Source organism: Trichosurus vulpecula, chromosome 2, assembly GCF_011100635.1.
Source record: "Trichosurus vulpecula isolate mTriVul1 chromosome 2, mTriVul1.pri, whole genome shotgun sequence".
In the NCBI taxonomy this organism is placed as follows: domain Eukaryota; kingdom Metazoa; phylum Chordata; class Mammalia; order Diprotodontia; family Phalangeridae; genus Trichosurus; species Trichosurus vulpecula.
Genome location: NC_050574.1, coordinates 451594306 through 451606559, shown reverse-complemented (window position 1 = coordinate 451606559; position 12254 = coordinate 451594306). Strand labels below are relative to the sequence as shown.

Here is a 12254-nt window from a genome sequence, read left to right as displayed (position 1 = left end):
GGGTCATGCAATTTTTGGACAGGGTGAAAGCAGGGTTGTTTTTTTTTTTTACTTTACTATGCATATTTGTTACAAAAGTTTCATTTTGCTTTGGTGTTTTTTTATTTCCAATGGGAAGGATAAAATGTGTTGGGAGAGAAAATTTGACTTTTTTCAAAATGAAATTAAATTTTTTAAAAATATCACAACTAAATGGCTTCTTCGATTTTGTCAGCAAATTTTGCTTAGTACCTCCTACATACAAAGCACTGTGCTAAGACTACAAGGGCACTAACAGTTGGGACATATGAAGGGGTAAATCAATAAGGGCTGAGCTAAGAATTCTAAGAAGCCGAAGGTTAGGAAAGGATGAATTCGAGTCACTGAAGAGAGCCTGTGGAAAGGCACAGAGGTGAGAGATGACATATTAAATTCAGAGAATACCAAAAAAGTCAGCTTGGCTGTAACAGAGAGGAAAGGAATATAAAACGTCTGCAATTACGGTGGACCATGAATATGAGGTAAAAGTCAAGCAAAAAGTCACTACATATCTATACAACATTACTTTGCTCTCCTACCTATTAAAATATCAAAATAAAGGCGGAAAAAGACATATCCTTCAGAATTTAAATACAATTAAAAAGCTTCTTACTAACCATCATTCTGATACATGTGGCAATTTTGCATGGTTTCTAGAAAAAGCGACTCTTTATGGATATCGAGGGGCCTTTGGGTTGTTTTTTTTTTTTTAAGAGTGCTTTCATAACAGGAAACATAAGCCCCAAAGAATTTCTGAGCAATTTTAACGGACACAAAGCTGATTTAGGATCTGAACACACACGGCTCTAATCAGACTCCTACAGAAACGTTTCCAAAGGGCAGAGCCCGGGGCTTTCCCGAGCTCCTGCTTCCTACAAACTCATCTGCCAAAGGCCAGCCAGGTGGGGCAGGATACACACCTTGGTGGTCTCGGTCCAGTTACGAGTGGACTGGCGTCTGCAGCAGAAAAAGCACCTCGGCCATGGGTATCAGCTGGCGTCCCGGGATTCGGCCGAAGAGGGAAGACCCGGGGCTGTCCAGGCCATGAAGACTGCGCCCTCCTCCTCCCCCGCCGCCGCCGCCGCCGCTGCTCACCTCTAGAGGAGCTCCTCCCTCCAGGCCGGGGCCGGGGCAGCTCGAGGAGGCCAGCGTGGGGGGAGCCTGCTCGCCGGCTGCTGGGGTGGCTGCGGCCCCCGCCGTCCCTGCCCTGAGGATAAACACACCATTCAGTCTCCCGGGGTGTCCCCCCCACGTCCTCGCCCCGGGGGCCCCAGCATCGCTTCCGAGGGACGAGTAACGATCATAACGGCAATACCTGCAGGAGTACCTCGGCTGGGGGGTGGGGAGGTTGATAGGCAGCCGGGGGCGGGCGGAGGAGCCGGGGCTGGGGGGAGGGGGGAAGAGGAGGGCGAGGGGGGAAGGGGGGGGGACGCGGGAGGAGGGGCCCCCGGGCCCCGCGCCTCCCTCGGGGGTCCGGTGCTCAGCCACGCCGGGAGGCCGAGCTCCTCCCCGCGCCGCCGCTTACCCCCTGTGACCGCAGGCCGGAACCGAAGCCCGCAGCCGCCGCGGGGCCCTGCCCGGGGCCTCCCCCGGGCCGCGGCTGCTCAGTCCGCCCGCCCGCCCGTCAGCCGGGTCCGTCCGTCTCCGCGGCGGAGACGGAGACTCCCAGGGTGAAACCCGCGACGGGTGGAGGGAGGAAGGGAAGGGGGTGGGGAACGGCAGGAGGAAGGAGGGGAGGCGGCCCGGGTCCCCCTTCCCTCCTCCATTCCCGGAAAGGCCGTGAGGCTGTGAAAGAGGTCGGAAGGAAGATAGATTAGTTTCCCCAGAGCAACAACAGCAGCTTTGACCGGTGTTTACCTTCCCCCTGGTCCAGCGCCAGCGCCGCCATCTTTCTTTCTAACGCCGGGCACCGCGCGTGCGTCACTTCCGCCGCCGCCGCCGCCACCTGCGGGCCAGAAGCGCTAACCTGACCAGGCTCTGGAGTAACCGGACACCGAGCCGAAGGGACTGGGTGGCGCCGGCCAACGTATCATACCGTCATCAAGTCCCCGCCTGCGATTGCCCCTTCTCTTCTCCCCTCCTATCCTTCTGGGCCTACGAAAAAGGCTGTCGTAATTAATGACCCGTTGCCAAATAAATAAGGTCGCCCCCCCACCCCCCAGCCCCAGCTTGGATCCCTGCGGAACCCCGGGATGACGGGCTGTAGCCCGCGACCCTCTGCAAGGGGCACCGTTGGCTTCGGCGCTTGATGAGCCCGGGCTGGGCCTCTACGTTATCTTTAAAACTGGCACGCGTTTGTTTTCTTTGGGACGCTGCCACGCTGTGCGTGTACGCACCAGACCCTTGGCTCCCGTGCAGATGGGCAAAGGTCCATAGGCCAGGGGCAGAGATGTTTGTCATTCCACACTGGGGGTACCGAAGAGACAAGCGGCTGTTCAGGTTATAGCAACGCTTATAAAATCGTTTTGGCAACTGGACGGGAGTGTAAGGGGAAGGCAGAAGGAGAAAGGGGGAGGTGGCGGGAGGATGGCCGCAGTCCAGTGTTTTAAAAGTGATTACACCCGCATGAAATGACATCATTTTTATAAGGCAACTTGCCCCGAAATATTGCATCACCTTTCCACTCGGCTTAGTGCACGGCAATTACACGTTCAGCATTGTACATCTCCCAGTGGTGGGTAATTTATAGAAAATGGCACATATGCACCATTGAGAGAAATGATTTGAGCAATCCAAAAACACTGTTCTATTCATTTCTGTCTGCGCCAAAAGAAAATGGCAGAAAATTTCAGAATAGATTGAGTAGGCAAGTCACATTCAATATTTATTTACGTAGCAACACCCAGATTCTAATTAAAGCTGTTAATGTCGATTTTTCTTAGCCTCTGTTTTTTGTTCTGAAATATAAAACTGCAATATACAGCTGTTTTATAAATCTACTAATGTTAGTTTTCTCCTAGAAAAAGTGAAGGAAAGGACAGGAAGAAAATATTTGGAGGTCAGTGTTCCTACCACAAAATTACATTAAATTAAGAGGTTCGTTATTATTAAATAGAAAGGATAAATACCATCATAGTTTTTGGTTTTTCACTTCTCAGATAAGCTTAGAGAATAAACAAACATCCAGGTAAAATGAAATCGTATGAACAATTTTAAAAGACCCTCATATTACTTTTCTCTAGGAAAATTGCAAACAATTAATTTTCAGCAGACCAAAAGAATATACACCTAACCTTGTTGTGTTTGTCCTGCGTTTTCTAAGAGGACCGTGACATCAGGGAAATGATAACATGACTTGCAGTTGACTTTGATTTGAGTGAGGGAGGGCTCTGCAAGGTCATCAGCCTCACTTTCTCCTCTGTAGCCATCTGGGTCCAGTGGCCTGATATTCACCAGGAAGACTGGAGATGGCCCAGATGCATTTTGCAGAAGCAGACCATATAAAAATAAATGAATGAATGAATGAATGATAAAGGGATAACCATACCACACTGAAAAAAAGCAACAGAGTTTTAAAAGTATGAGGAAGAAACTACCTCTGAGGTTGTGAAGAGGATAGAATCCAAATTTTAAAGCCTTAGTATTTAGTCTAATGCCTTCATTTTAGCAATAAGGAAATAGCCCTACTCAGTGCTTTCATTTGTTACTGGAAGTTTTCTGGTTAACACTTCTGTATTAGGTGTTGTACACAGGACACTGGGCCTGAAATCAGGAAAAAGTGGGTTCAGATCTTGCTTCAGACCCTTACTAGCTGTGTGACCCTGGGCAAGTCACTTAACCCTGTTGCCTCAATTTCCTCATCTGTAAAATGAGCTGCAGAAGGAAATGGCAAACCACTCCGGTATCTTTAACAAGAAAACTCCAAATGGGGTCACAAAGAGTCAGACATGATTGAAAAAGACTAAATAATAACAAAATTCAGTAAACTCCCATGGCTTCCTATCACCTCCAGGATCAAATATAAAATCCTTTGTATCATATTCATAGCCTTTCCTTTCCCAGACTTCTTACACCTTACTCCCCCACCACGTACTCTATGAGCCAGTGACACCAGTATCCTTGCTGTTGCTCAAACAAGACACTCCACCTCCTGTAAAACAGGTGAACAGCTACATTAGGTGTTGTAACTGATGAGCTCTCACCCCTTGAAGGTGAGTATCCCCACAGACCTTCCTCTGGGCTTCTGAGACAATAGGGGAATAGACAGGAGATGGAAGTGATTTAGGTCACAGACTGTGCAGATTTGAGAAGCGAGAATAGAGAGGGGGCTTTAGAAGATGGAGCTGAGGGAGAGGCATTTGGTTTGTGTTTTTACCAGACTGCTTGGAAGTGGACTATGTAACTTGGGCCAACCATTTCCTGTTCCAAGCCTTTCCCTGGAACCTGCTAGTGTCAAGTAGAGTAAAAACCATATATAGTCCTGCTCTAGCTAGCATCATAATGAGCGAGAAAGGTGCTGCTGGGGACTTCTTGAGTGGCTGATTCCAAATATGCCCCCATACCTCCCCCCCAACACATAACCCAACAGTAGAATTGAGGAGGTCTAAATCTAAATCCCTCAACTAAGTCTCTTAAATGTCTGAGTTTTCTTTGGGTGCTCTCTAAATTTAAGCATCTGAACTGTGTTCCTTGAATTCCTGAATTTGAGGGCCTACCTACAGCACTGATTTGGGTTGACTAGATCTGAGGTGAGCTATGAGCTTTCGGCCCTCACAGTGGTTGTTTTTTATATATTTGGTGTTTCTTTTTTTCCATATATGAAAAGAATGATATACTTCCCTGTGTGACTGGCTCTATTATGCTCTGTGTATGTGTGTGTGTGTGTGTATCTTTGTGTGCGTGTGTTAGAAGTCCATAAAAATATCCCTGAAAGGACAAGCCCAGAGTTTTCTGATGAGTCATAAAAGTCTAATTGGATGAATCTAAAAAATCCATACCACCTGTACATGTCTATGATCAAAAAAAGGTATAGGGCAGGATTTTGCTCAGAAATGTTCAACAACTGGATCTCTGGGAGGAAATGTACAGATGACATTTTAAAGTTCAATCTGCTTTTTTCACATTTTCTCCATCACTTTCTTAAGTCTAGAGACTCTAGACAATCAACAAAATTATAACTCAAGTGCTGATTTGTAACATTTGCTTATTTCCAAGGCACAATGCTCACAATGAAAATTTAATGATCAGTTCTCCCTAGCCTGTTTGAGCTGGCTCCAGCACATTCCTGAGCTAAGGTATAGAGGTAACTAATGCTCTGAGAACTGTAGAGAACTTGACATTACCCCCACACCACCCTCTAGCATTGCTGAGAGTACTTAACTGTTGAAGTGAGTATGGGACTGCCAGCATTTGACTCATCAACAAATAAGGCCAGGAAGTTGGAAACTATCCCTGGTAGGAGTATATGGGGTGTTCAGAGAGAACTAGCACCTCTGGTGTGAGGGCTTGCTGAGCCCTTTCCAGGGCTGCTCATCCACCTTTGATGTCCACCTGTTACCCACCTCTCACTTGTGGCTACAAGAAGCATAAACAGTGGCCACACCCTGGCAAAACCATCTTGGCAGATAGACTAAACCAGGCTGAGGGTAAGGAGGGGCCTCAAATACATTAGGGGATGTCTGCTGCAAGCATGTGAAAACTTCTTCCATCAGAATGGGCAGATGAGAACAATTTGTTCTAATGGGCCATGAAGTTGGCAGAAGCTGGTGCTATGTAGTTCTTAGAGCTTGGCCAGACATCAAAGACACCAAGGTCATCCACTGCATCCTGAGCCATTGCTGGTCATCTTGATTTTTGACTCGCCACTGAATTTCAATGACTCTGGAAGAAAGAGCAAGGCTGACACACCTTTGTGAAACTCTGCCTCAGTCAAATGCAACTCACATGAAAGTCAGGACGTCATCCTTATGATGTCATCAGTCCTCTTCCAGAGCTAGAATGAAGGATGAACAACACCACTGGGAAGAGATGTACCTTGACTCCAACCAACATCATGATGTCATTGGCCTCACCCAGTACAAAAGATGAACAACACCACCCCCTGGTGGTTAAAGTTAAAAATGTAAGCAGTAGTATGGGTTCGTTTTCAAATTATATTATTTAATATGATGATAACAATAGCTAACGTTTATAAAGTAACTGACATTCTTTACTCTGTTAACCCAGGTGCTATCAATGAACAGCAGTAATAATAAGGGTTCACATTTACATAGTGCTTTAGTATTTATAACTTCTTTTTCCTCACAGCCCTGCAAGTAAAAACTGAAAATATTATTAACCAGCCCCATTGTGCAAGTAAGGCAACTGAAGAGGCAAAGTGACTTAGTCAGGGTCACACAGCTAGTAAGTGCTAGTGCTATGATGTGAACCTAGATCCTCGTTTCCTCCAAATCTAATGTTTTCAAAATACCATCCTGCCTCTCAAGAAAACCTCAATAATTCAAACTTCGATGAATCAATCAACAAACATTTATTAAACACCTACTATGTACTTACGTAAGGGCAGCTAGGTGGCATAATGGACAGAGCATTGTGCTTGGAACCTGCAACCAGGAAGACTCAGCTTCCTGAGTTCAAATGTGGCCTCTGATACTTAGTGGCTGTGTGACCCTGGGCAAGTCATTTAACCCTGTTTGCTTCAGTTCCTCATCTGTGAAATGAACTAGAGAAGGAAATGGCAAACCACTTTAGTAGGTTTGCCAAGAAAACTCCAAATGGAGTCACAAAGAATCAGATACAACTGAAACAACTCAGCAACTATGTATCAGGCACTGGGTATACAAAAGGAAGAGTAAAATCTTCCCTGCCTTGAAGGTGCTTATATTCTATCCGGAGAAACTGTTGCTAATCCTTCATTCTTGAAGAAAACCAATGACATCAGGAAGTTGATGTCTTGACTTGCAAGTGAAGTGGATTTACCGTATTTCCCCATGTGTAAGATGCATCCTTTTTCAAAAAATTTGGGGTCTAAAAACTGGGTGGGTTTTATACAATGGTGGTAGATTTTGTTACTTGCATTTCCCGCTTTTTCACGCTTGTTGTCTTTGCGGTATATTAGGTTACATTTTCCCACGTTCTGCCCAGAAATGGCTCAGGAAAGATTTTCGTACAGTGCTGAATTCAAGTTAAAAGTGATCCAGTTTGCAAAAGTGAATGGAAATCGTGTGGCTGAACGTATGTTTGGTCCTCCTCCAACTGAGAAAACAATCTGAGACCAGCTACAGGAAGAAGACACCCTACTGAAAACACCGAAGCAGAAGAAGGCCATGAGAGGCAAGTCAGCAAAATGACCTCATTTAGAGAGGGAATTGAAGACATGGATTGAAGAGCAAAGGGAAATTGGAATTCCTGTGTACACAAAGATGGTTCAGCATGAGGCAAGAAGAATTGCTGATGAAAAAGAAGTTACTGATTTCAAAGGAGGACACAATTGGTGTTTCAGGTTCATGAAATGGAATGGACTAAGCATGCACACATGCACCAGACTTGCCCAAAAGATGCCTGAAAGCAGATGAATAGAACTTGAGTTCAATAACTTTATATAATACATTTTTTTCAAATTTTGGGCTCCAAAATTAAGGTGCATCTTATACATGGGGAAATATGGTAAGCAAGGCAGAGCTGTGCAAAGTCATCAGCCTCACTCTCTCCTCCAGTCCAGTGGCAAGACATAAGTCAAGAGAACTGGTGATGGCCCCGATAGAGTGGGATACTTTGGCCTTTTTTAGCTAAGGTCTTTCCCAAGTCTCAGTTTGTCTGAGGCAATGCCCATTCAGTACTTAAAGGCTAGGTAAGAATTGAGGCAAAAAATGGCCTAGTTTGCCTTCATAAGAGAATCAATCTGGGAAGGGAAGACCCTCAAAATTTCTTGCCAGAACAGAAACAATTGCTATTAACACTCCTTCAGAGCCATCAAAACCCAAACAATGAGCCTTTGGGAGAGCCAATATATACATGAATAAGTGTCTACTATGTGTATATATATGTATGTGTGTGGATCTGCACTCCACCCTAGTAAAGGAATTAACAAGATACTCTAAATTCTGCTCCTTTTATCCTTTGAGAACACTTGTACTGAATCAATCAAAGGCCTTAAACTAAGTGCCCAAAGAGCTTTTATCAATTCGGAATGACTGAAAGCCATTAGATGGAATGAAAGGAAGTGTCATGGAATTGGATGAAGAGACTCAATCATGCCACGTAGGGATTGGGCAAAACAGCAAGCCAGTACAGCACCCAGAAGTCCAGTGGTAGGACTGACAAGTGGCAGGAGCAGTTCCAGCCATGAACCTGGAAAGAAACTGTTTAGGGAGGGGAGAAAGTAGAGAATCTTGCTAAAAGAAAACCTTGGGAACTTTAAAGATTTTGGACTTCCCAATGGCATCTTAGTAATTAGTCTTTGGAATAGTAGTGGCAGATAACAATGTCTACACTGGGAGCCAACGACAAACTAAGTTTAGGATTTAAGTAGGATCAAAACACAGGTTGAGCTGGAAGGAGATTATGGTCATATATAGGAACTTCAGAATTACAGATTATGGAAGTAAAATTCTTGTTGGTGACTTATAAGATCAAGTGTATGATAATCTGCAAGTAGGGAACGTTTCATTCTTTGTTCTTGTATCCCTGGCTAGAACAGTGCTTGGAACATAGTAGACACAACAAATGTTTGTTGATGATTGGTCTTAATGGGTAGCTGGGGTAGAATGAAGGTACAAATCACAGGAATTAAGGACACTGATAAACTGGGAAGCAAGGGAATTTGAGGGAACATTAGCATTTAAGTTAAAGTCTTCAAGGTGACTTGGAGTAGAGAAAAAGACTGAATCAGGTACAGAACTCCTTGAAAAGCAGGGGAAATGACCCACAGGCCAATAGATAATTGCTACTAGGACCTGAAATATGGGATAGAGTAAGCCTCAAAGGAGGAGAGGTCACATTGAGTAGAAATGGGAGACAGGTCTGGCAGTGGCCATGAGGATCAAGAAGTATGACCATTCCAACATGATCCAGTGTGTTGGGAGTATGTGAGAAGGTATAGCCAACACTGAAATGTGAAGAGTGAGCAGCCAGATCTACACTGCCAAAAGCAATACTAAATGTAGCAGCCCAGAGCTTGCTACCACGCTCCATCAATCTGCAGTCATGGAACAGGTCCCCCAGACCTGCTCAGGTCATAAACAGTGAAGGGATAACCTGTTCATCCTCCTCAGAGGATGACTGCATCAGGCTCAAAGAACTCTGTAGGTCCACATTCCTGAAACTTTGGATCATGAGGCCCAGCCAATGTACTTGCCTTTCAATAAGCAGAGGGCACAATTAGTTTAAAGCAAAGGGAATAGTAAGAAATATAACATCTGTGTAAGTAATGAAATAGAGCTTCAGGTTCATCTCTCAAGTAGTCACACAGATATGATTTACAATTCAAGAGGTCTTCTAGATAACTTCTTGCTCCTTTTTTGGTTAAAAAAAAAACCCCAAAGTTGATTATTAATTTAAAATAAACATGGTTATAAAAGGATCTCATTCCTAACCTAATCTCACTACCCAAGGATGCCATTATTTAAGAGAACATACAAGTATACAACATCATGGTATGATGGGGTGGTACAAATACAGTGCATATTTCAGGGCTGTCTTTTCCACAGAAACCTTGGGCACACTCTACCACAAATTCATTGAGCATCAATGGGGAAAATGGACACAAATAGAATTGACAAGTAAGTGGGGTACATACATAAGGATCATGTGGCCAGGTTGAATGCAGAGAGGGGTACACCCTCAGGGAACACCTGTGGTCAAGGCATATATATGTGAGGGGAGGGACAACTTTCACCTCCAATGCTGCAGAGCCCCTGATGTCCCCTTAAAATGTCCCAAACTGTTCTTCTTGGCTTATATAGTTTCTTTTCTGGGCTCACTGGGTCTGTTCCCTACAGGGTACATTGCTTTGCCTATTGGCTACAATCTCAGCTGCTTCCAGCTTCTGGATCAACTATGATCCTTTGCTTGGGCTCTTCAGAAAGATACAGGTGCTGCTAAAGGACTAGCAGAAAGTCTCCTTACTTCTAGTTGTTTGGGATATCAGCATTAAGGCCTCTCATCTTCCAGACAGCAATATCCCAGCCCAGGTACAAGGTTATCTCTCCTCTTGAAAAAGGGGTTGGAATTTAGAATTCAGAAATCTTTGAATTCCTCTCCTAGACTATGTAGAAGCATGTCTCTTATAGCTTTAGGCTTCCATAGTAAGGCACCATTCCCAAGAAATCCCTCTTCCCCTTATTATACTCTGCAAGAGGCATAATCAAGTCCTCAAGAGCTAAATTATTCCTCTGTAGTTAGTTCTTATCCCCATTGCTTCTAAAGCTCCTGGTTTCCCCATTTTGTACTTTCGGCCTATTCTATTTTCCCGCATCATTGAAGGGACATAGAAAAAGCACCCAGCCAATCCTCAGATGCATTTCCTTCATGTACAAATGGACTACTCAAGATTTCATACCCTTTCATCTCATTGTCTTTGTTACCTGCCCCTTATATCCTATAATTTCAAGAAGCAAATAAGATTCATTTGATTAGGAGTCTCCTATATAATCCTCAATACACTAAATATATATGATAAAAAAGATACAAAATATCAATCCACAAGAATTTATAAAATACCCATCATGTGCCAAGCCCTAGGCTAGGTGTTGGGAATACAAAGATGCAAGTGAAAGTCTCTGGTCTCAAAGAGCTTACATTCTATTCAGGAAGACAACATATACACATGTTTGCATATATAAAATAGACAACAATTTTGGGGGTGAGAAGGTATTAGTAGTTAGGGAGAAAGATCAGGAAAGGACTTATGTATAAGGTGCCACTAGAGCTCTGCCTTGAGGGCAATTGGGTGGGAAGTTCCAAGAAATAGAGGTGATGAAGTAGTACATTCTAGGCATGGGGTTCAACTAGAGCACAAGCACAGGTACAGAAGATGCAGGGTTGTATGCAAGGGAACAGTGAAGACCAAGAAGAACACAACAGAAAGTAATGTGTAATAAGGCTGGAAAGGTAGGGTTAGGCCAGATTGTAAGAGCTTGAAACAACAAACAGAGGAATTTATATTGATCTCAGAAGTGACCGAGAGACACTGGACTTCACTGAGTAAGGGAGTGATATGATGAGAGCTATGCTTTAGGAGTATAACCACAACTATGTGGAGGGTAGATTGAAGAAGGGAGAGACTTGAAACAGGAAGACCAATTAGAAGGCTCTTGTAGTAGTACAGATGAGATGTAACAAAGGCCTAAACTAGGGTTATGGCTGTTTGAGGAGAGAAAGGGACTATACAAGAGCTGTTGTGAAGGTATATTTGACAACTTGTGGATGAGTCAAGGGAAGGGTCACAGATGATACCAAAGTTGTGAACCTAAGGGACTGGAAGAATGGAAAGACCCTTGACAGAAATGGTTAAGCTTAGAAGAGGAATGTGTTTGGGGCAAAAGATAATGATATCTGTCTTGGACATGCTGAGTTTGAGATGCCTACAAAACATTCCTTACTGATTAATATTTGAAATGAATGTCTAATAGACAGTGGGTGATACCAGATTGGAGCTTAGAAGACAGAGTAGAGGTGAATATATAGAACTGTTTAGTTATTGGCACAGAGATGACGAGGTAACCAAGTGAGATAACATACAAAGACAAGAGAAGAAAGTCTAAGTTAGAGCCCTCAGTATGTCCAAGATAGGGGCATGATATGGATAAGCCAGCAAATGAAATTGTAAAGGAGTAGTCTGACAGACAGGTAAGAGAACCAAGATTAAAGTGTCTCTAAAGAAAGGGTGAGGGGAGTATCAAGCAAAAAGGGTGGTCAACAGGATCAAATGTTGCAGAGAGCTGAAGGATTAGGCTTGAGAAAAGGCCATTGGATTTGGCAGTTAAGAGACCATTAGTAACTATGAAGAGAGCAGTTTTAGGTAAGATCAGAAGTCAGATTGCAAATGACCAAGAAATTGATGAGAAGAGAGAAAAGGGAGGCAGCAAATATAGACAATGCTTCCTAGGAGTTTGGTTGAAAAATAGAGGAGAGACTTGAGGGGGTGATGGGATCAAGTAAGAGCTTTCTATTAGAATGGGGGAAACAGACTCATTTGAGGCAACAGGGAAGGAATGAGTAGGCACAGAGAGACTGAAGATTAGAGAGAGTGAGGATGATCATAGAGACAATCAGCTGGAGAAGATGGAAGGGGATAT

The 12254-nt window shown here is 44.1% G+C and overlaps 1 protein-coding gene across 1 annotated transcript in view; it reads right to left on the bottom strand.

Annotated features, from left to right (window-relative positions):
- KLHL15 (kelch like family member 15) overlaps positions 1 to 2022 on the bottom strand; it is a 61909-nt gene extending 59887 nt beyond the window's left edge. Inside the window, exons 1-2 of the mRNA XM_036744658.1 lie at positions 1876 to 2022; positions 939 to 1225 (exon numbers count right to left, since the gene is read on the bottom strand). The gene's annotated coding sequence lies outside the window, so the exon portion shown is untranslated. The remainder of the gene's footprint in view (positions 1 to 938; positions 1226 to 1875) is intronic.
- Between the last annotated feature and the right edge of the window lie 10232 nt (positions 2023 to 12254).